This window comes from Pinus tabuliformis, chromosome 1_1 (genome assembly GCF_031772625.1).
Source record: "Pinus tabuliformis cultivar Carrire ecotype Pingquan chromosome 1_1, CPIR1, whole genome shotgun sequence".
In the NCBI taxonomy this organism is placed as follows: domain Eukaryota; kingdom Viridiplantae; phylum Streptophyta; class Pinopsida; order Pinales; family Pinaceae; genus Pinus; species Pinus tabuliformis.
In genome coordinates, this window is record NC_142297.1 from 639,907,757 (window position 1) to 639,933,239 (window position 25,483).

Below are 25,483 nucleotides of genomic sequence, written 5' to 3' on the forward strand. Positions count from 1 at the left end.
GGTTGAGTTACTAGTCCTAGAAGCCTTGTTTGGAAAAACGCTCTGGAAGCCCTTGGTGGGTTGAGTTACTAGTATTGGAAGCCTTGGTTGGAAAAACGCTCTGGAAGCTTGACGAAAGTTGTGGGTTGAGTAACTAGTCTTGGAAGCTTTGGCTAGAAAAAAATGCTCTGGAAGCCCTCAAAGGCTTGGAAGGAGACCAATCTGATGATGGTTTTGTGATTTCTGACTATGAGGTGGAATGATGCAGGAGCATCAACCCAACCCACGTCAAATTCAATTTTTCAAACCTTCGAGAAGTCGACGTGGCCTAAAAGACAATATTTTTGTTAAATCGATAAAGTTTCTTGTAATTTGGTTGAGTGATCTTAGCGATTTTATGAGGAAAGATCAGATCTGGAATGATTCGATTCTCTATTTCTTCAATGTTATAAAATAAAGTCTTCCTGTATTTGTAGAGGAGGCCTAGTATCGATGTAAGACTTGGTAGAGAGTCGCCACTCCATGGGGCATATGTAATAATTTTATGTAATACAAGTATTTGTGTGTTAAATTCGTGGTTTTTTGTTTCTCTGGGTAAATGAAGATCACGTTGCCGGAGTAGTGAAGGCTCTGTGCTTAATGACTCTGTGTTTTGTGTTATTCGTGAGGTTTGGTTGTGTGGTATTTTTCATAGGCGGTAAGCAGTATCTTGCGCGGATAAAACTTGGTAAATGGTTTTTCTAAAATTCACGCGATTAACCTCAGCAGTCGACACGTAGGACGAGAATACCACTTTTATCGCGTGCTCTTGGTCTGATACCGGTCATGCAAGAATTCACGCGAGATTGTGCGATAGCCGTTGGATCACGCGAGATTGATTGATGGTGGAGATCGGCCAAGCTAGTTGGTGAGCGGGTGACGCGATAGCCGTGGGATTGAATGGGACAGATCGACGGTGGAGATTTGGGGTGCACAAAATTTAAGTGTTGAAATAAATATGTCAGTTATGAGACACACAGTTGACGATGATTGGTCAGGTTTTGTTGTGAAGTCCGCTGATTGAAATGCTTCCAATGTATATGTGGGCCCATAACCCATAGGTCCACATGCGAATTATGTAAATATGTGTCTTTGCTACATCATGGAATCATTGTTTGTTGGGTTGAGGTGGATGGCCTCTGGAAGCCCTGGATGGTTTTGGTTTGATGTGTTCTATGAGATCTCACATTCATGCTTGGAATATGGCATGAGGGTGAATGGATCAAAAGAGATTTGGCTCAACCATTATATAGTCAGGTGGAACGTGGAAGTCCCATCCTGGGTTTGGATTTTGCATCATCAATATGAGGTTATTTCTCCTTGTAAATCTATGAGTATTATATTGGCTTATATGTGGTTTATATGGCTATGATTTCATGAGTATTTTTGCTGCTATTATGCTGGTTATTTATATGTTTTATGACAGTAGCTATGTATGGCTCTCATCATGTTTTTACTTGTAAATGAATGATCAATGTATCTGTGACCTAATGGATGAAATGGAAGTTGATGTGTTGAGGAATCAATGTTTCTTAGTGATTCTTAGCTAAGTATGAGACCCCTATGCTCAAATATGTTATTTACACTAGTAGATTACATATTCATGATATGTTTGATGAAATGCCTATCATGGCTAGTAGGAGTCGAGTCAATGTCTTATTCAAGTAATTGCATTAGCACTGTTGTTTTCATGTTATCTTACTGTTATGAAGGTATCATGCAATTCTGGGCAGTGACCTGAGCTTTGGGCCTGAAAATGTGGTTTAATTCTCGGGGACGTTGGCACATAAATTACAAAAAGAGTCCCTAGACGCTGGCTTGTAGGCCCTTGAGAGAATATAGAGGTCCCTAGATGCTGACATGCCCATAACATGAGAGCATCCAGAGGTCAAGTTGTCTAAAAGTTCAGTGGGACCCAAGGGTTGGCTGCCTGAAAGGTTGGATTGCTTTCTGAGGGTTCTAATGCTGATGTTGAATGTATGTATAGTGTGTTTCTATCAGTTCCACTTCCTTAACATGACTTAGGAGGTCGAATCATATCATAGTGGCCTCTCATCGCATGTTTACCCCAATTGGCCAATTTCTTGGGTAGATGTGGGAGGAGGTTGTTAAACTGTGAACTAACACAGAAAGTTCATAAATCTCACATCGATATACCACTGGAGGTTCACACCCCTGTACTCAGCTTGCACCTGTAAAGTTTAGTAACAAGCTAACAATTCTACATTCATCTTAATGCATCAAAAGTTCGATAACATTATGTATCTCCATATAAAATGTCCAGATGAAATCAAAATGGGATTGTCGAACAATCTCCACATTCTTGTTTTCACATAAAGTCCCAAACGTTTTCTGTGTCTTGCCTGGTAATACATGTACCCACATATATCCCAGGATAACTTCTATAACTTCGGGGGTATATCATGTTTTATCCAACTGGTTCATATACATGCAAAAACCCCACAAGAGTTAAAATCTAAATCATTGGCCTTGTAACCCAGTGCCTGTTAATGATGTTGGTGGTCATATTTTCTTCTCTATTTTATTTCTTCCTTGTTATGTTTCCCTCTTCTCTGCTTCCTCTCACCTCCTGAATAGAGTCATTGTCAAAAAGCTGCAAAGATATACAAAGAAGAGATTGCTTCTAGATTAGAATAACAGAAATTCTGTCGCATTCCTTGGGTTTGACCTCGTCGCTATAAACTGTAGTATCACCCTTGCCTTGAATGTTAACGAGACTATCATGTCTACGTTGTTTTGCATCCTCTAAGCACCTCGAGAACAATAAAATATTAGATGCAATAAGACTTTTGAAGTTCGGGAAAAACCAAGTGGTTCATCATCAAACTGAGAAGGTTTGGGAGTTAGTCAAGGTGACTGGCTTGAAAATCTCCTTATGCAGAGTGTGACTGGGGACCTGAAAAAAAGCTTATAAATTTATCATCTAGCTTTGTTATGACTGAAATTCAGTCATGTTCCTCGGATCCCTATAGCCTTGTTCCTCGGCTCCCTCGACTCCATGGTTGCGCCTCTATTGTTCCTGCTTCGAAGATTGCGAATCAAGATAAAAACCTTGCAAAATCATTCAATAATATACGTGTTATTTGGTTCCCAATATTTGCAAAATTCAAGTGCCCCAAAGATTTTTCAGGGTGTTAAACACATTATACATTCAAAAATATATTTTAAACAATAAAAAATTATAATATTACTTGAAATTTTATCCCATGAAAAATTCATTTAATTTATATATTAAACTACATCTTTATAAAATAATTATACCTCATAATCGCTAACATTTGTGATTTTTATAAAATAATTATAATCTAATATAAACTGATATTTTGAAATTTCCTATTGTCCATAAATTCTCAGCTCACCACTAAAATAGTTTAATAAAATTATACCAAACTCCCAACTTACCAGAGAAAAACATAAGGAGTACGTAAAACAATAAAATAAATCAGATAATTTTGGGCCTCGACATTTGGACACTAAGGTTTTTAAAATTCATGTGTCCGCACATGGCACGCTACGTTACAATTATTGTTCACGTAACCCAATCATTGATCTGCCCAGTTTTCATATTTTTTTTGGTCGTCCTCTCTGAAATCCATGGACTTGAAGCTTTTATCTTGCAGAGCTTCCGGTTTTCCTATATATATGTAGGCAGCAGAGGTTTACCTTCTGGTTTTGTTTATTTGAAGAATATACACAAAATGCCATTATGTGGGATTAATTTTGTGGAGATACAGAAACCACTGTTGGCCATGGTTCTGAGATGGGGAGGAATAGAATCCAAGCTCATTGAGATTGAAGAAGGAACAACTGTGAGGAAGGAGAGGTCTGAGAATTTCCCGGCAGAGTGCCTGATGAAAATGCTGAAGAAACTTGGTGTACAGAGTTGTGCCTTGGTGGGGTTTAGTTATGGAGGCATGGTGGCTTTTAAGATGGCATAATTGTATCCAGAGCTTGTGGAATGTCTTTTCATCACTGGATCAATGGTTTCCATGACTGATTCTATTAGCCAGGCTTCACTCAGCAGGCTTGGGTTCCCTTTTTCAGCTGAGCTGTTGCTTCCCACATCAGTTACCGGGCTCAAGGCATTATTTTCTGTGGCATTTTATAAGAAATTTCAGTTACCAAATTTTCTCTTTCAGGATTTCCTAGAGGTACAAATTTTGTTTTTTAATATTTATGTTATTTATTTAATAGACAATGTTATTAGAATTTAATGGGTTATTTTTTTATGTAGATTTGAGATTTTAAGAATATTTGGGAATCTAACTATTAAGAGAAAAGTCAATTCTTTAACCTTTTTTATCAGTTTCTAAATCTACAATCAATATAAATTCAACAAAACTAATATTGTTTATTAAATAGATAATGTTATCTGAATCTATGTTTCTGAATTTGTCATGAAATTGAAATGAATGAAGGTTATGTTCCACAACAGGTTATGTTCGACAACACGAAGGAGAAATGAGAGCTTTTAACAACTTTGGGTGAAAGTAACAAAGAATCACAAGTTCCAAAACTTAGTTAGGTGATGAAGACTACAAATTTTATGGACTTACATTATATTGAACATGTGCCATTGTTATCTTATCATGTTTGAGTTATCACTTGTATATTATAAGCGGTATATAATTCACATATAGAAATTACTAATTATAATTGACAAATATTAAGCATCATGTAATAAATTATAATTGATTTACTTTGTTTACATCTTGTCTATTGAGAATAAAGTGATAGCCAATAACCAAGATATAAATTCAATCAACCAATTATTAATTTAGTACATGGTGCATAATATTTGTCTTCACAGTAATTTAAAAAGCTAAATACAATTACAATGAAATAATAAGTACAAAAGCAAGTTGTAATGCAGAAATAGAAAGCGCAGGAAGGATTTAAAATCACTGGTTATGGAGAACGTAAGGAAAATAGCGGAACCAACAAAGAAAGGACACAGAAGTTGCAAAAAGAAACAAGAATCAACCCAAAAATGAAAGAAAAAGTAAGTAATGGATAGGAGAATAGCGACAAAAGGGCAGATGCAAGCCAAAGAGGCACAACTCCAATAAATATCCAAACAGAGGAAGAAGAGGAACATGAGGCAGAGAAGCACTCTCGAGATGAAGAGGAGAAAGCAACAGCTCTAAACCCCAGTTCCAACAAAGCAATGCAAGGAGCATGCAAACCAAAAAAAATAGAAACCCTCAGAGTGGTTTTCTCAGATCCGGACATTCAAGCCTATAGAGAACATATGTCGGAACATGCAATAATATGCAAGTTCATGGGACTGTGGCCAATGGAATGAGCGCTCTGTCAATGGATCAAGCAACATTGGAAACCTAAAGGTGATGTTAAACTACACCTAGGGGCAAAAGGTTTTTTACTGTTGTTTTCACGAACTTAGAGGACAAGGACAGGGTTTTCGATGGAGGTCCTTACTTCTTTGCATCAACGGGACTCTATATGAAACCCTGGAAAGCCAACTTTGTGCCAGAAAAAGAAACCTTCACACAGGTTCCTGTGTGGATCCGCTTATTCTCCCTTCCAATAGACTATTGGGGATTAACGACGCTTAAGCAAATAGGAGACCGTCTAGGAACCTTCATCAAATCTTCAGAAGCAACGATGCAACGAAGATACACTTCCTGTGCAAGAATCTGTGTGGAGATGGATGTCTCAGGAGCTCTGCATGAAGGCCTATGGTTGGAGTTTAGAGATGAGGATTATTATCAAGCCATCGATTATGAGCAAATCCCCTTCCGATGTAGAAGATGTCATGAACACGGACACCTTGTCAGAGAATGCCCTTTAAACAGAACAGGGGAAGAGCACAAACCAGAGCAAGTAGCAAAGAGCAAAGAAGCCTTCACAAAGCCAAAAGCAAGACAAAGAGCTAACAGGAAAAGAATGAACAAAGCAGGGGTAGACCCAAGCATCACCAACAACACCTTTAGCATCACTTCCAAGTTTTGGAAGGAGTTGTTTGCAGGTTTGGGCACAAAGTTAGCCTTCAATATGACTTATCATTCGCAGACACATGGACAGACAAAGAGTGTCAATAGGATATTGTAGGACATGTTGAGGATGTATGTGATGCATCATCAACGAAAGTGGGAAGAGTACCTTCCACTAGTAGAGTTTGCTTACAACAATGGGTATCATGAATATTTGAGGATGAGTCCATTTGAGGCATTGTATGGGTAGAGTCAAAATACTCCCATCAGTTGGAGTGATCCAGTTAACAACGTGTTGATTGGACTAGACATGTTGGCAGACATGGAACAAGAAATGTAGGTGATAAAGAAGAATCTAAAGGAAACACAGGATAGGCAGAAGAGTTATGCAGATCAAAACATGCTGTTCAAGGAGTTCCAGGACAGGGAACATGTGTACTTGCACATAAAACCAAAGAAGAGCTCCTGACGGATTAGATCATGTGCCAAGATGGCACGACGGTTTTGTGGACCCTTCAATATCATTGAGAGGATTGGGCTAGTAGCCTATTGACTTGCACTGCCTCCAACAATGAAAGTCCATGATGTTTTCCATGTGTCATTACTTAAGAAGTATGTTAAATATGTTGATCATGTGATTGAATGATCTGTATTGCAGGTGGAACCAGATGGAGAATTCTAGCCAGAGCCTCAGTGCATATTGCAGAAAAAGGTGCTCATGCTTTGGAATTGAGAAATTGAGCAAGTTAAGGTGCAATGGAAGCACTTTGGGCCTGATGAAGCTACATGGGAGATGTTGGATCAGATGTAGGCTATGTATCGTTCCTTGTTTTCCATTTGAGGCAAAGCAGTTTTGGCATGGTGTTTTGGTATATGTTTGTTGATTTTGCTATATGTACTTATGTATATGGATGATAATACCACCATGAGCTATGTTATAAAGCTCCAATAAGCGGTATGGGTGTCATGTCATTATGATGTTATGTTTTGGTATGCTTCTCAGTAGGTTGATCATTGTAAATACTACAATGAGCTAAGTTATAAAGCTCCATCGACAATATGTTTTTCTTACATCAGTTTTGTGGTTATATGTGTTGTTGAACACCGAGGATGAATTTCCCCTAAGGGGGACAGTTCTGTAACAACCCTGGTGAAAATTCCATGTAATAAAAGTTAATAAAGGAAAAATAATAACCACGGTTGTTGGGACACTTATTCCAAGATGAATGTTGGGAAAAATCCTAGTGACGGGGATCACTTGTGATTGATTAATGGCTAAGGAAATTGGCAAAGGCAATGGCTAAGGTTTTGGAAAGGCAAAATGACATTTTTGGCACATTTATTTACGAAAATAATGGAAATTAGGAGAAAAGGGAGGTGAAAGGTCACAAGTTTCATTTGAGGAGGAAAATGAAGGAAAATAATGGAAATTGAAGAAAATAGAGTCTCATTCATAAAAAGGATTTTGACGATTAGTTGGTAACCTTTTGTCAATTTAGTTTTGGAGCTCTCTCATTATTCTCTCTCTCTCTCTCTCATACTCTGGGATACTTAGAGTTTTCTTGGAGCAATCTTGGAGGGTGTGACATACTTGGATTTTTGGAACAAGAAGGAAACAGAAGAGGAGGAAAGCGCAAGAGTACGTCGAGACCAGTAACTAAAATAATATTTGCTTGCAGGTACCAAGTTAAATGTATTTTTTCCTCACTAGTTTTGGCATGCATGGCATATGCATGTGGATTTTTGGTCATGATCTGTCACTGGCATGGAGGATTGGCTGGATTGACAGTGGATTGCTTAGCCTTGTCATTTCCTGGATAGCCATGGATATTGTGGGTTTATTTCCTTGTTTTTTGTTTGTTGGTTCTCATGTTTCCTTAGCTTGGGTTAAATTACTAGTTCCTGGAAGCCCTTGGTGGGTTGAGTTACTAGTAATGGAGCCGCCCCCTTCACCTCCCCCTTCTGATGCTGAAGCTTTTCTCAAACTCCTGGAATCCCTGTCGAAGAAGAAAGTTTCGGAGGCTGCGAAGTTCGTGAAACGATTGGATGACATCCCTGAGATTTCGCTTCCCCCTGAGGGTCCAATCCAGGTTGCCCTTTCTCTGGCTGAGAGAGCATTGGTTGGTCAGTTCACGGGCCTCTGGCCCTCCCCTAAATCCACGGAGAGCTGGGTTGCTAGAAACTGGGCTCCGTTGATAAAAAAGTGGTGTCACCTCGTATTTTCTAGGGAAGGGATTCTTTATGTTTGAATTCTCAGACAAGGAAGATAAGGATCTGATATTCCGAAACGGTCCTTACTTCATGGGTCCTCAGGGTTTATACCTCAACAAGTGGACGCCAAATTTTGATCCATCAGTTGACGTTCCCATAGCCGTTCTTGTGTGGGTTAGGCTGCCCAATCTGCCAGTGCATTGTTGGAATTGGGAGTCCCTAAAGCATATCGAAAACACATTGGGCAAGTTCATCGACCGAGCAAATAACAAAGACCAATACAACTATGCTAGAATCTGCGTTGAAGTTGACCTGGAGGTTGGTTTGCTCGAGGCAGTAAAGATCAGGGTTGGAAGTTGGACTCACGTTCAAAAGCTGGATTATGAGTAGCTACCGTTCAAGTGTAGGAAGTGCCAGGTTTATGGTCATTTTGCTCGAAACTTTCCAAAGAATAGTGAAATGGAGAAAGACAAGGATGAAGGATGGACCCAGGTTAAAAGGTCCAAAAATGCCCATAAAGCCATTCGAATAGGTAATACAAATGGAATTGGCCCTCAGGCAGCCCCTAGAAACAAACCCCTATCATGGAAGAGCAAGGAAACAAATTTGCTCAGTTAAGCTCAGTAATAGAAGGCACCCAAGAACCAGAGATGCAGAAGGAAGGATCGATCCCCGAGGAGTCCCCCTCGGGACCAAAACATGTGGAAAACAATGAAGACAGATCAAAAGAGATCCTCATTGAAGAGACAGAGGATGTGCAAGGTTCGGAGGAATCAGAAGAAGAAGGCGAAATAGGTGCTTCACAGACCTCAGCCAGAAGATCACTGAGAGGTCGAAAATCTGCTCGGGAAAAAAGAGAGCAAGAGACTTACAAAGACAAACTTCAGGGAAGTCAACCAACCCTTGAGAAACTCTTGGCAAATACTCCGTAGAAGAACAAAAATCAGTTCCAGAGCTCTAGGGGAGCTCACCATCCAAAATGCAAGTGATGAAGATCGTCTCCTGGAATTGTAGGGGTATGGGGAGCAGAATAAAAGAAGCCACAAGAAGCTTGATAAGAACAGAATCTCCCAATCTACTCCTCTTCCAGGAGACTAAAATGGAGGACTATGCCTTCCTCCAGATCGGTAAGAAGTTGTGGAAGAAAAGCAAAGGACAAGCAGTCTCAGCTCAAGGCACCTCAGGTGGACTAGGCACTATTTGGAATGCTAACAAATTCATAAAGACCAGAGAAGTAAAAAACACCCACTGGTTGTTCACAAAGTTACAACACTTAGAAACAGATATGATACTCTCCCTCTTTAACGTGTATGCTCCTGTTAGCGCAGGAGAGAAAAAGCACTGCTGGGACTCCATTAGAAGTCTGGTAGATTCTAAAGAATTGGCTAACATAATAATAACAAGGGATCTTAATCTCACCTTATCACTGTCAGAAAAACGTGGAGGAAGCACTGTTAGGGACCCGACGCGGGAATGGGTTGAAGACTTGCTCTAAGACTGGGACATGATAGACATTAAGCCATCGTCCGGGAAGTACACTTGGACAAACAAAAGAATCGGCCCGAGACATATCGCTGCAAGGTTAGACAGATTCCTTGTTCAAAGTTCTTTTCTTCTTCATGGTCTAGAGTCTAGAATGCATATTCTCCCTTGTTGTGTTTTCGATCATCGCCCCATTAAACTGGAACTGCTGGCTCATTTTGACCAAGGTCCCATTCCATTTAAATTCAATTCTCATTGGGTTAAGGAACAATCATTCATGCCTATGATAAAAGAAATTTGGAAGCTTCTTCAAAGGCTCTGCCTTCTTCATTTAAATTCAATTCTCAAAGGCTCTGCCTTCTTCATTTGGGAGGAGAAACTTAGGAGAGTTAAAGCCGCTCTAAAAACTTGGGTTAAAACCTTACCAAATCCTGCTGTGGAAAGGAAAATGATTCAGGAACGACTTGAGATGCATCACCAGGTTTCGGAAAATGTTGAGATCACAAAAGAAATTCTTGACAAGGAGGCTAATCTTCAACACATGCTCCTTAAGGCTAGCTTGGCAGAGGAAGAGTATTGGAGACTGAAATCCCCAGTCTCTGGCTCAAGGTGGGAGAAAGAAACTCTTCCTTCTTCCATAATCAAGTTCAGGCCCGTAAATGTCTCAACTCCATCTCTGAAATTAAAGTAGATACCACCACACACAGAGAAATATGAAGCATAAAGAACGCTGCCTTCACTCATTTCAAAAACCTCTATAGTGAAGAAGAGGCCTTAGGTCATGTTTCTACCCTTGTGAATGAGGTGCCCTCCCCGATTACCGCTAGAAAGAATCAATTCCTGGAAGCTGAGATCTCTAATAATGAAATAAAAAGCACCCTCTTCGCTATGGAACAGGATAAGGCCCCGGGTCCCGACGGTTTCACTGCCAGATTCCTACAGTCCTGTTGGCAGATTGTGGAGAAAGACCTAAGAAGAATGATTTGGAAATCTCAGGAATGTCAGAAAATTGGGGGAAGCACAAATTTGGCCTTCCTGGCCCTCATTTCCAAGGAGAAAGGAGCCAACACCTTCAACCAGTTTCATCCTATCTCCCTTTGTAATATAGGCTATAAGCTGATAACGAAAGTTATTGCCAACAGATTAAAAATCATTCTCCCAGACATCATTCCTACGAATCAGGGAGGTTTTATACAGGGAAGACAGATTGTGGATAACTTTATCCTAGTCCAAGAGGCAATTCACTCTAGTTTGGCTCGCAAAGAAAAAGGTATGATTGTCAAGTTAGATCTTGAAAACACCTTCGACAGAGTGAGACATAGTTTTCTGATGGATGTCCTGTGCAAATTTGGGTTTGGATCCAAATTTATCAACTGGATTAAGGTTTGCATCAACGAGCCATGGATAGCCCCTCTGGTGAATGGGAGGGCCACAAATTTCTTCAAAGCTTCCCGTGGATTGAGGCAAGGGTGCCCCCTATCCCCTCTGCTCTTTTTCCTTCAAGCTTCTGTCCTTAGTTTCCTTCTGAACAAAAAGCAACAAGATCAAGAATTAATGGGCCTGAACATTGGGAGAGGAGTTAATAATATAAATCATGCACTATTCGCGGATGATTCCCTCTTGCTGGGTGCTGCCACTGTGTCCTCAGCTAAAAGATTCAAAGATGCGGTTGATGACTATTGTGAAGACTCAGGAAGTAGCCTCAATAAAGGAAAATGCCACATCTACTGCTGGAATACCCCTGCTTCCGCACTGCAAGCCATCTCCAGTTGCTTTGGTTTCCAAAAACGTGCTGTCAGCAGAGACTGGTTACCCGTGCTAGAAAAGTTTGAATCTAAGATCCACTCCTGGGGATTTAACTGGCTTAATCTGGCAGGCAAGTCAGTGCTTATAAAAGCAGTCCTAAACAGCCTCCCCATCTATCAGTTTGCTATGATGCTGGCTCCAGTTGGAATTATGAAGAAAATGGAGGATTATATATGAAAATTCTTTTGGAAAGACGGGAAAGCAAACGAAAAAAAAATCCCTTTAATAAGCTGGACTAAAATCTCCATGCCCAGATTGGAAGGTGGACTGAATTTTAAGAATATTTGCACGCAGAACATCGCGTTGGGATGAAAGCTAATCTGGAGGATTATTGCCCCAAATCCAGGGTGGGCTCAGCTCGCCTTGTGGAAAAAATTATTTCGTGGGCGGAGAAAAAGGTGTCTGGACCATCCCATAACAAACTCTGGCTCGCTAATTCAAAAGCTCTGTGCAAAATCTTCCTTCTTAATTAGCCAACATGCACATTGGATCCCTGGTAATGGCAAGCAAATTAGAATATGGGAGGATCGTATAATGGGCTGCGATCCTCTGGCTGATGATCGTTCCCTGACATTGTTGAAAGATTGGATGTACAGAGTAGGTTACATTACTCTGTGGGATATTTGCAACTAGGAGAATGGGAACTGGCACAACTGGATCAACATTGAGGTGCCCTAGATACTGTCCAATGAGTTTGCAACCTTCTTAGAATTCTTAAATGGCAAGGCTCCTTTGAACAACAGGAAGTTGGATACCCATGGCTGGGGTCCGACCCCTGGGCGATATTCAGTCTCTCAGGGCTACATGCAGATCTTAGCGCATCCCCACGTTCCTCCAGACCCGAAACCATGGAAAGGGGTTTGGTCCCAGTATTCGATTCCTAAAATCGACTACTTCTGTTGGATCCTATGTCATAAGAGAATCCTGACTGATGATAGATTACAGAAAAGAGGCTATCTAGGCCCCTCTCGATGCCCGCTGTGCAGAGAAAACGCAGAAACTGCTGCACACCTGATGCTGAAATGTAAATTCGTGTCAGACCTTTGGAATGAGGCCTTAGGCCCTTGGAGTTTGGATTTCGTCCTCCCCAACAGCATCCCCGATCTGTTCTCAAACTGGTTGCGTTCATATCCTGGAGGCCCTCCTCAGAACAGACATATCAAAGCGGCCTGGTGCATTCTTCCTAAACTAATATGCTGGCACACCTGGTTGGAAAGAAAGCAGAAGATTTTTAGAGATAAGAAGAGAGACCGCAAGATTGTCTGGGTTAAAATCAAAAGCCAGTTAAAGGAATGTGTCGGCGATCAGCTGGACGGGGTAGGCCTGAGAGACCACGATGCTGCATGGAGCGATACCCTGGACCTCCGTTTCATTGAAATTGCCAGGTCTCCCGTGCCTCTCAAAGATTGGAAAATTAGACTTAATGCTTCAGATTTCTTGGCTCTTTGCACAAAGCAGGTGCACATAATTCTCTTCTTTGATGGGGCAGCTAAAGGTAATCTGGGCAGTTCCGGAGCTGGTGGAGTTGTTAAAATAGCCGATGGCAGAACTGTTCTTAGATATGCTTGGGGAGTGGGCTTCAATACCAGCATCCAAGTTGAAGCCCCCTTCTCCAAGGTCTGAAGCAACTTAAATCTCTCGGTATAAACGATGCAATTGTGATGGGAGACTCTCAGTCGATCATAAAAACCATTGTAGACAGTTCTTCCCCTTCAGATTTAAGACTGTCCAGATTGATCATCAGAATAAGAACTCTGTCAAACTCCTTTCAGAGCTTGAAATTCTATCATGTCAAGAGAGACAACAACAAAGATGCTGACGCTGAAGCTAACAAAGCTGTTCTCCTCCCCCTCGGAGTCATTCTCAGAGATGGAGAAGAAGGTTGGGATCCCATTTCTTAACAGGCTGGTGAATATGTTTTACCGTCTTTTACTGGAGCAGTTTGTCTGCATTTTTAAAGTGGGAAAGATAGAGGCGGTTGCCCAAAAAATAGCTTGTAAAAATCTCTGGCGTAGTAAAGAAAAAGTCACTTCGCCAAGGAGTTCTCTGGAATATGGTCAGCATTTTGTAATCAGTTTTGCGGCATTTTGGCCAGAAATTAGTCACTCTATACGTTTCTGTAAAAAAAAATATTTGCCTTGACACCAATCCAAAAAGCTAAATACAATTACAATGAAATAATGAGTACAATTACTATTTATAATTGGAAAATATTAAGCACATTGTAGTAAACCAATAATTGATTTACTATCTTTACATCTTGTCTGTTGGATGATAATAAAGAAATAGCCAATAACCAAGATATAAAGTCAATGAACGAGTTATTAACTTACTACATGGTGCTTAATATTTTCCAATTACAATGAAATAATGAGTATAATTATTATTGATAATTGGCAAATATTAAGCACCATGCAGTAAACCAATAATTGATTCACTGTCATCACATCTTGTCTATTGGATAAAAATAAAGTGATAGTCAATAACCAAGATATAAAGTTAATGATCGAATTATTAACTTACTGAATGGTGCTTGATATTTGCCTTCATCAAAATCTAAAAACCTAAATACAATTACAATGACATAATAAATATAATTACAAGTTCCTCAGAATGAACCAAATATAATATAACAAACTTTTTAAGAAAATCTAAATTAACATCTTTAAAAAACAAAACTCATAATAATCAACTTAAATAAAATACCAACATAACTTAATAATTACTAATCACAATCACCAAAAAAAAAAAAATACCTACAACTATAATGAAATTAAAAATACAATTACCAAATCACAATTATACGCAAACATATTAACTTTATAAAAATTCTACAATTTCAAAATCACAATTATACAAAAACATATTAACCTTACAATAATTCTTATTATAAATACACTATACTCAATCAAACAAAAAACTCATAATACTCTATAAAACAAATAATTCTTATTATAAATACACTATACTCAATCAAACAAAAAACTCATAATACTCTATAAAACCTAAAAATGCTAATTTTAATGAGTATAAATAAAATCATTATCACAAACAAGACCGCTTTATCATTCTTGCAACAACCTAAATCAATACAAGTAAAAACCCATAATCAATACCAACATCTCCAAGCTCTATCCCTTAGGGCCTAAGATTGGAAGGAAAATTGCAACTATAATAATATCCAATAAATTAATTATGAAAGTTTTTATAATATTTAATAAATTTATTATAAAAATATTTATTAAATGATGATAGTTACAAGTGTTATTAAATGATAATAGTCATTTATCTTAATCCAAATAAGATAGATTATAATATTATTATCATTATAATAAAATTTAGATACTAATCACAATTACCTAAATTTAATAAATAATTATAATAAAATTTAGATACTAATCACAATCACCTAAATTTAATAAATAATAATAGCTATTTATATAAAATAAAAATATTTAGAGTAATACTATCATTATCATTACAACAAAAATAAATCATTATTAATAATCACTTAAATATAATATTTTGATTTAAGAATCTTTGCGATAAATAATCATTACACATTTTCAAAAGAAATATAAATACTTTAACAATCATATATTCAATGATTAATAATAATACTTAATATTATATGATTAATAATAATACTTAATACAAGAAATCCTTTTAATTAATCATTATATTTATAAAAAATAATATCAATAGATAATCATAATGTCTAAATTTATTTTAATTTTGGATTAAGAAATGTTCAAAGCACTTAATCTCTAAAAATGTCATTTTTTTTAAATACAAAATTTAAGAAAAATTTATATTTTGAAAGATTCTATAAGGCACTTGGTAAATCCAAAATTAAGATAGATTTATTTTAATTCTTAATAATATTTAAAATTTTATATAAATTTCACATCTCTAAATAAAAGTATTCTTATTTTTATTTTTATTAAAATCTTGACAATAAATATAATTACATATATGTGCTACATTTTTCTTTTACATGCTATTATTATTATTATTATATAGATATATATTAAATTTTTATATATCTATTGATTAAATTTAAATATGAAATTCTAAAATATAATGATTATGAATATGAATCACTTTAATTTATACAATCAAATGAATCTTAATTTATATAAACACGTATATATCACAAAACCACTGAGTTTGATTATTGTGATATGTATATTATGATTTTTTTCTTAAAATTTTGTTTGTAATTTTATTAATAAAAAACAAAATTGTATTAATAAAAACAAAATTACAATATAATAAATTGAATTGTAACTATTTATTATTTTATTATTTTTGACTTTATTATGTTTATTATTATTGTTTTTTATTTAACATTTCATTTTATGAACACTACAATATCTCTCCTATATTGAGTAGATATACAAAACTTTACACTCATTCACAACCACTACAACATTATATTTGGTTATAGAGTACATTTCTGTACAATGAGAAATTGGAGCATTTCAACTTCATAAAATATGTCTCGTAATTGTTCACCATCCCCTTGTGAGGTGCTTCTTGTGATATGAATGCAATGACCTTCAAACTCCACTTCATATTAACTTTGATGCGTGACTATTTTAAAAGGTCACAAACAAATGAGCAAATTGAAAATATAATTAAATTCTAAATAATATTCCAAGCATCTTCAATACTAACCACAAATATCAATTTTCTAAACATCTTAGGTACTAATCCTAATTATACAAACATTTTCAATACTAATTCTAATTACACATAGTGAGTTTCTCATTGAAACAACTTACTTTCTAATACTTATCTTTGATTTCAATAAAAACATGCATATTTCTGATTTGAAGCCTTTGTGATTCATCTTGTTTTGAGATTGCCTATCTCTGATTTCAATAAAAATTTGGGTATTTCTGATTCATCTTATTTTAAAATTATTTTTCCAGATTAATTACGTTAGCAATTTTTGATCAAAGTTTCAAATCAATTAATATAATTTATCTTTATCATACAGATAAACCACATTAATTAATTCTAAATATAGATCAAAAATTTATAATATATTTAATAAAAAAAATAATCTCAAAACATACACACTCATAAACTTAATCCCTCACCCTACAATAAATTCAAAATTAATAATAATCATTACAACTCTTCAGCCAAAAAAAACCACATATAATAACAATAATATTTAATAAATAATAATAACCGCATAACCATTATTAAATAAAAAAACATTTATAACAAACTTAAATAATCTTTATTTTTTTTATCAATATGGATTATTTATCAACTTTATTTTATTAATGTAAATAACTTTTGGAATTTAACATTGGATATGTTTTGATTGGTTAGAAAATTCTTTTATTATGGGGAAATAACGACGAGGTTTTCGATGTTGAAGTGGCATATTGGATGAGAAGGTAGGTTTTCTCAATTCCCTTTTTAAATAATTAATGTTTATTTTAAATGAATTTTATTTTTAATATTTAAATGATATTTATTTTATATATTATATTTTAATATTTATTTTTATAAATGTTATTTTAATATTTGTATGAATAGGCAATTGGGTGACGAGACCCAAGTTGTACTCATTGATAAGGCTGGCCATTTGGTGCATTGAGAAAGACCTTGTCAATACAACAAACATCTTCTGGAATTCCTGGAACAACACTATGCTGCTACTTCCAAGAAAAAACTTGTAAATAATGTTAGTCTTCTCCATTAAAGATTAGATGTAAAAAGGTGATTTAACATCATGTTATAAACTTTAAACTTGTGTGGGGTTACACTTGTATCAAGTTTCAAAAAGTGATCTAGTCATTTTTATTATCTTAAATTTTTGGTTTAATTAAATTTTCGTAGTTTTGAATTAAGATTTTTATTAAAAAAAAAAATTAACTATTGCAAATAATTTTACACTCTATAAAAGTAATTGAAATCATTTATCAAAATAATTTTAATATTATAATTATATTGGTCCTCACACGAACTACAGTCGTGGTTTGAAAGATGATTTTTAAGAAATCGATTATGTCATTAATTCATAAAAAGCATTTAATAACATGAGGATCATAAAAACTTGAATCTAATTACAAAATTATTAAATATTTTAAATGATAAAATTTTATAACATCTAAATTTACAAAATTATAATGAATTATATTAATTTTTAATAATATAATTTATATTTATTTAAATTTCACATATTTGTATTTTTATTAATTTTATTAAAATATTCATATATATATATATTTTATTTTTTTATATGTTTTATCTATATATATAAACATATTTTTGATATTTCATAGGAAATCAAAAAATAAAATTTCTTGGATGCATAACAACACACTTGGCAACTTAAAAAATTGGGCTCAAAATAAAATCCAAGATATATCTTTGACTTTAAACAAATCTTGAAACTTAACTAAATTCTATTTGAATATGATCAAACAAATTCAAGGACAAAACAAACAACACATTACCATTAGACACCTATGAGATGGAAACTAACCCAGCCTCTAATAAGAGCTTGTTGGATAACATATCTGTCATGACATTATTTTCCCTCTATGTATGAAGAACTTGCACATTATCATATTGCTTCTGTAGTTGGTGGATTTTCCTTTGCCACGATTCTAAATGAAGAGCCCTTAAGTCATCTCTTCTATTAAACTAGTCCACAAGGAATTTTGAATCCCCATACAATCTAAATATTTCGACCTGCTTTCAAAGGGAAATCCTCATGGAACAACACATAGCAAGGAGTTCATCTGTAAAATTTGTGCCTTGGACAATACCTAGTTTGCATTTAATCATCAGATAATGGGAGAAGAAAATGACTATACCCACACCACAAATATCCCTCTGACTGACTCCATAAAATAATTCCCATATTATACTAGTTGCTAGCTCCACATCTATGATAAGCCCGATCTTCTTCCCCCTCAATAGTTTCACTTCCTCAAGATAAGACAATCTTGTATTATGTGTAATAACTTCAAAGAATGCCACATTCTTCAAACACACAACGGTTTTTCCCTAGCCAAATTCCCCACAATACAAAGATTGGAAGGAATATAAGGGAAGGGGAAATAAACCTTTGATTCCAAGACCAGAGACACACTTCAACCAAGCTACCATTCCACTAGGCATCAAGGTCAAAACAACAAAAACTTGTCTTCCAAATAGATATCACAAAAGAGCAATGAATAAATAAATGAACAATATACTCCTTATTTATCCAACATAGAACACAAAATCCAAGACCTAACCATCCCCAGTTAACAAGAAGATCCCAATTCAATATTTTTCCTTCCAGCAACAACCAAAGGAACAACTTACATTTAAGGGGGCCTTATCCCTTCCATACTAATCCATGCCACCATTTTGAAGAAGTAAGAGGATTGTCCTGAATTAGTGCATCATATCTAGATCTAGTTGTTATAATTCCACTTTTTTTTATTCATAGACCACTTAATGATGTATTCCTCCTCCCAATTAATTATGATATCGACTTATCCTAAATTTAATACAAAAGAGCTCCATTCACTTGGAAAAACATGAGAAAGGCCTAAATCTTGAGCTAAAAGCCATTCTTGACTATCTGAATCTGCATCTCCCTGCCTAACAACATCAATAATAGTAATATAACCTGAATGATTTGAAAAATACCCCAACCTTTCAAAGAGTTTATGGAAATTGTTGCATCCTATCCACGGGTCATGACCAAGAAGCACTTTAGCCCCATTTCCGATCTTCCACAAAATCCATTTCTCCAAAGCTTGTAGATCACTTTCCAAATTCCTCCAAATCATAGAACCTCCCCTAGTCACTTTAGGATTTTTCTTGAGAGAATCTACAATTGACATGGATTTCAAATATTTCACCCTCATTACCATACTCCATAAACTGTTGTGATAAAACATACACCAACAACTCTTGGTTGTAAGAGCTAGTCCAAATTTCTCCATATTTCATAAGCCCCAACCCCCTAGAGACTTCAGAAGTTCAGAATTGTTCCTGTAGGTTTTCACCCCGTACAAAAATTACCTGCATACGAATTCTAAAACACAGAAAATAAACAATGCGAGAGCATAACACATATACACAGATATTTTCCCCTAGATCCCAAAACGGGGACTACCAGCTTGATTTTTCATTATGTTCCTTTCAATGTTATAATACATATATATACATGCCGAAGCATCAAATAACACGGACCGAAAACCATCGCGTCCTAAAACATGTGCGAAAATCATGCACAAAACCATAGGTGGGTCCGCCCAACCTAACATAGGGTCCAAAACGAAAATTTTCTAGGGTGTTGCCTCGAACCCCATAAAGTGGGGTTATGGGTATGCCTCAAACCCCCTATGACCCCCCCTGCTACATAATCGGTGCAACAAAGGGGGGCTCTGCCCCCCCTCTAACCCCTCGGTTAACGATGTGGGCTAGTTGTGGAAAGAATATAACACAACCCAACATTCTCCCACTTGTTGTTTTCTTTCCACAGGGGTCCACAAGAGAGCTTAGTCATTTTTCCAGCGTTGAAATGCCGTTGTCTCTCTACACCAAGAGAACTTCTCAAAGCTCACAAATTTTGTCAATACATCTACAATATTCTTCAAAGTGTCCACCTTTACCAGCAACACCTTTTTTTCTTCTATCATATCCCTCACAAAGTGATATTGAACATCAATGTGCTTTGTCTTTGAATGATATGAGGGGTTCTTCGCCAAGAATATTGCGCTTTGGCTATCACAGTCTATCCTTATAGCTCCCTGTACTAACCCCATACTTGAACACAATCTCTGCAACCAAACTACTTCCTTGCTTGCCTGAGTGGTTGCCATGTATTCTGCCTCTGTAGTTGATAGTGCCACTACAGATTATTTCTTACTCATCCAACTGACTGCACCTTCAAATAGGTTAAACACATACCCACTTGTAGATCTTCTTTGATCTAGATCTCTAGCCTAGTCTGCATCAACAAAGCCACGAATATCCAACATGCTGCCCAATCCTGATCTTCCTTAGTAGAACAAACCATAATCACTAGTGCCACGCAAATACCTGAAAACCCGCTTCATTGCTGTCTAGTGCTCCTTCTGTGGTTTTGACATAAACTTGCTCAATACTCCCATTACATGTGCAATTTCTGGTCTAATACAGATGATTGCATGCATCAGGCTACCGACTGCACTTGCATATGGAACACGGGACATGTCCTCTTCCTCTTGTTGTGTCTTGGGACACTATTCAGCAGATAACCTCACACCTACAGGAATAGGAACCTTCACCGGTTTACTATCCTGCATATTAAACCTTTGCAGTATTGTCTCAACATACTTCCTTTGGTTTAACCAGAGCTTCCTCTTTGCCCGATCTCTTTTAATTTCCATGCCCAAAATATAGTTTGCAACACCAAGATCTTTCATGTCAAATTTGGAGGACAATTGGGTCTTGAAATCTTGGATAATTTCTTTGTCATTTCCAACCAGCAACATATCATCCACATATAAGACCAGATAAATAACACGGTCACCAATTAATTTAAAATACACACAATGATCTGCTTTGCTTCTGGTGAAGCCAAGTCTCCGTATAAATGTATCAAATTTCTGATACCACATCCTTGGTGATTGTTTTAAACCATACAGAGACTTCTTTAACTTGCATACCAGTTCTTTCTTACCCTTCACTGCAAAGCCTTCAAGTTGCTTCATGTGTATTTCCTCTTCCAGATCCCTGTGAAGAAATGTTGTCTTCACATCCATCTGTTCTACCTCAAAATCAAAAGCAGCAGCAACAAATAAAAGTAATCTAATAGAAGTTACCTTGGCAACAGGAGAAAAAATATCACCAAAATCAATTCCCGGCACTTGCGAATAACCTTTTGCTACCAACTAGCTTTGTATTTCTCCACCTTTCCTTCTGCATTTGTCTTCTTCTTGAACACCCAATTGCTACCAATGGGTTTCCTTCCAGCCAGCAACTCCACCAGATCCCAAGCCTCATTTTTTTGCAAAGATGTGATTTCATCAACCATGGCCTCTTTCCAGAGTTTTCCATCCTCTGAATCTACTGCTTCCTTCACAGTTTTGGGATCATCATCCGTAATAGATAAAACAAAATTTGAACAAAAAGTAGATGGACTATATCTTTTTGGCTGCCTTCTTTCTAGAACTGATCTTCTCAAAGCCGGAGTTTGTGGCTCTTCATCTTCTGATTCCTCCTCTGCTATAGAGTCTGATTCTTCCTCCTTTAGCTCAAGCTCTATATTCTCAGGTTCCTTTGGTTGGACTTTATGTTTAATAACATCTTTCACCTCTCTGAACACCACATCTCAGTTGTACACAACCTTCCTTGTTACTGGGTTCCAAAGCTTATAACCCTTTAAACCATCCTTATACCCAATAAAGATGCACTTTTCAGATTTACTATCCAACTTGGTTCATTTCTCCTTTGGAACATGTACATATGCATCACATCCAAATACCCTTAGATGTGTAAGGGAGGGTTTCTTACCAGTCCATACCTCTTGTGGAGTCTTATCCTCCAATGCTGATGAAGGTGATCTGTTAACCAGGTAACATGCTGTCTCCACCGTCTCTGCCCAGAATTCCCGTCCTAACCCAACACCATTGAGCATGCTTCTTGCCCTTTCCATCAACGTCTTGTTCATTCTTTCTGAAACTCCATTTTGCTGAGGTGTATATGGAGCAGTCTTTTGTCGTGCTATACCACACTTCTTAGAGAATTCTTCAAATTCCTTTCTGCAAAACTCTCCACCATTATCTATCCTTAGTACCTTTATCTTCTTCTCTGTCTGATTTTCCACAAGAGCCTTAAATTCTTTAAACCCGTCAAAGGCTTCAAATTTCTTCTTAAGGAAATATATCAATGTATTCCTTGAGAAGTAATCATTAAATGATACATAGTACACAGACTTACCCAGTGATGGAACCTTCACAGGTCCAAGCACATCACTGTGCACAAGTTCTAATATTTGTTTCTCCCTCTTACTACTAGAGGGGAAACTCACCCGATTCTGCTTCCCATATACACAATTTTCATAGAAATCAAAATAAAGAGAGCTATTACTCATACCTTCTACCATACCTTTACCATGAAGTATTCAAAGGCCCTCTCTTCAATATGTCCAAGCCTTTGATGCCACAACATGGTCTTCTCTCCAAAGACCACTAGATTTTCTGCTCCACTTTCAGGAACCACAGAACTGTTGCACCCATCAATAACAGTGCTACCTTGCAGCTTGTACAGAGTTCCAATTCGAACTCCCCGCATCAATACCAGTGCTCCCCGAACCATTTTGCAGGTATCCTTCTCGAACACTGTTTTTACACTTGCATCATCCAGCTTGCTTACAGAAATCAGATTTCTGGCCAATGCAGGAATATGTAGAACACCTGGAAGTGTTCTAACCCTTCCACCTTGCAACTTCAACTTTACTTTTCCGTGACCAACGATTCTAGCCTTCCTATCATCCCCTAAGAAGACATCACCACCATCGTATTTCTCATACTCGCAAAACCACTCTCTATGGGGAGTGAAGTGAAAGGATGCACCTAAGTCAATAAACCATGCCTCATGATCTACATGTGTACTTGAAGAAGCCAAGTACACATCCCCACCTTCATCTGAGGTGGTTTTCGCCTCTATAGAAGGAGCATCATCAGATCCCTTTCCTTTATCAGGAGCTTTAGATTTACAGTCCCTTTTGTAGTGCCCTTCCTTTCCGCATTTCTAGCACACCACCTTTATAGGTTTACCTGGAGATTTAGATCTCCCTCTAGATTTATATCTCCCACTCGATGAATTATTTTTGCTTCTATTCTGGGACCGTCCTCGTACAGACAAGGCATCACCATTCTGGCTCTCCATATTTTTTCGTCTCATCTCCTCCGTCAGCAAGGATGAGACTATTTCACCAAAATGCAAGGCAGTTGCATTGCTACCTATTGCAATAACCAGACTATCTCACGAATCTGGTAGAGAACACAACAAACTGATGCACTTATCTTCATCTGAAATTTTAATATCAACAAATGCTAACTAACTTACCACAGTATTAAATGCATTCAGATGCTCTGTCACCGAGTCTCCATCTTTCATCCTTAGGTTATACAGATTTTTTGACAGGAACAGTTTATTCACTAGAGACTTAGATTGGTACAAAGTCCCTAACTTGTCCCACAAAGCCTTCACCGTATCTTCCCCTGATACATTCAGTAATACTAAATCTGAGACACACAATTGTATTGTGCTCTTTGCCTTCCGATCCAACTTCTTCCATTCTTCATCGGACACTCCCGTTGGTTTAGTACCCAGATCTATTGTGATCCACTGATCTTTATCCACCAACAGATCCTCCATCTTGAGTTTCCACAACTCAAAACTCTGACCATTAAATTTCTCGATCTCTATCTTTCCACTACTCGCCATCTTCTGTCACCGCCAAAATCGATCTCGCAGATCTCCCACTGAACAGGGTCTACCATAGACTCGAGCGAAACCCCTCAGCAACAAAGGCGTCCCCTTGAAGCCAAAACTGCTCTGATACCAAATGTAGGTTTTAACCCTGTACAGAAATTACCTACATACGAATTCTAAAACATAGAAAATAAACAATGCGAGAGCATAACACATATACACAAAGATTTCCCCTAGATCCCAAAACTAGGACTACGAGCTTGCTTTTTCATTATGTTCCTTCAATGTTATAATACATATTTATACATGTCGAAGCATCCAATACCATGGATCGAAAACCATCACGTCCAATACCATGGACTGAAAACCATTGCGTCCAAAAACATGTGCGAAAATCATGCACAAAACCATAGGTGGGTCCTCCCAACCTGACATCGGGTCCAAAACCAAAATTTTCCGGGGTGCTACCCCAGACCACGTAAAGTGGGGTTACAAGTACGCCTCAAACCCCCTATGACCCCCCACCCCTCCCGCTACACAATCAACGCAACGAAGGGGGGATCTGCCCCCCCTCTAACCCCCCGATTAACTATGTGGGCTAGTCGTGGAAAGAATATAACACAACCCAACAGTTCCAAGGCACCAAAGCCATTCCTCTCCACTACTTCTTTCCATTCCAAAGAAAAGAGTACTTAACTTTTTTATAGCACCTAAAATACTTTTGGGATTTTTTTTTTTGAAGTCAACTAGAAGATTGAGATTCCTTCCAAGACTGATTTGATTAAGATCAAATAACCTCCTAATTAAATCCATGTTGTACATAGTGTTTTCATTGATTACAACAATATTCCATTGATGTCAAAGGGTTTTCCGAGACATCAACAATATTATTCATGATGACTAAGGAAGTAGCAATACTCTCTTTGAAGCAGTATGACAACTAGGTCTCTTGCAAGACCTCATCAAGTGAAGTTAAAGGAGCTTGAAGTTATTTGAGTTTTTGATGCAATTATGGTTCCCTAATGATCTTATAAACAACATGGTTGTGTACTTCTCATCCATTCCTTTCCAATAATATATCTTGCTCTGAAAAACTCCCTTGGTTGAGAAGTTATGGCTATGTGAAAATTCAGTATTAATCATGGGTTCAATACCATAGGGAAAAACCCAAAATTTCAATATGTTAAAAGGGGCACAACTTTAAGACAGATCCACCATTCAGAAATTGACTCAACGGTGGATGGAGACCCTACATACACAATCTTTAACCAATTAAGCATTGAGCATCTTGTCTTAATCCAATGGATCAGGTAAATCCATATTAGATTCAACTATGGATTCTTATCAAACTTGCTCACTAGTTAACCAAAAGCAACCTTGCCATACTAGCTAACCGCATGATGCCACACGCCACAGTTCAATTCGACAGGGGTAAACTAGTCACTGTAAGACATGTGGCGGAATTGGATTAGAAGATTCAATATCAACAACCATTAGGGGAATTTTGAGGTCTAAAATGGGCCTCGTAAGAAAAATGT

General features: G+C 37.0%; 1 pseudogene; it reads left to right on the forward strand.

Annotated features, from left to right (window-relative positions):
- Window positions 1-3,737: 3,737 nt before the first annotated feature.
- Window positions 3,738-17,217, forward strand: LOC149214958 (uncharacterized; annotated as a pseudogene).
- Window positions 17,218-25,483: the final 8,266 nt, after the last annotated feature.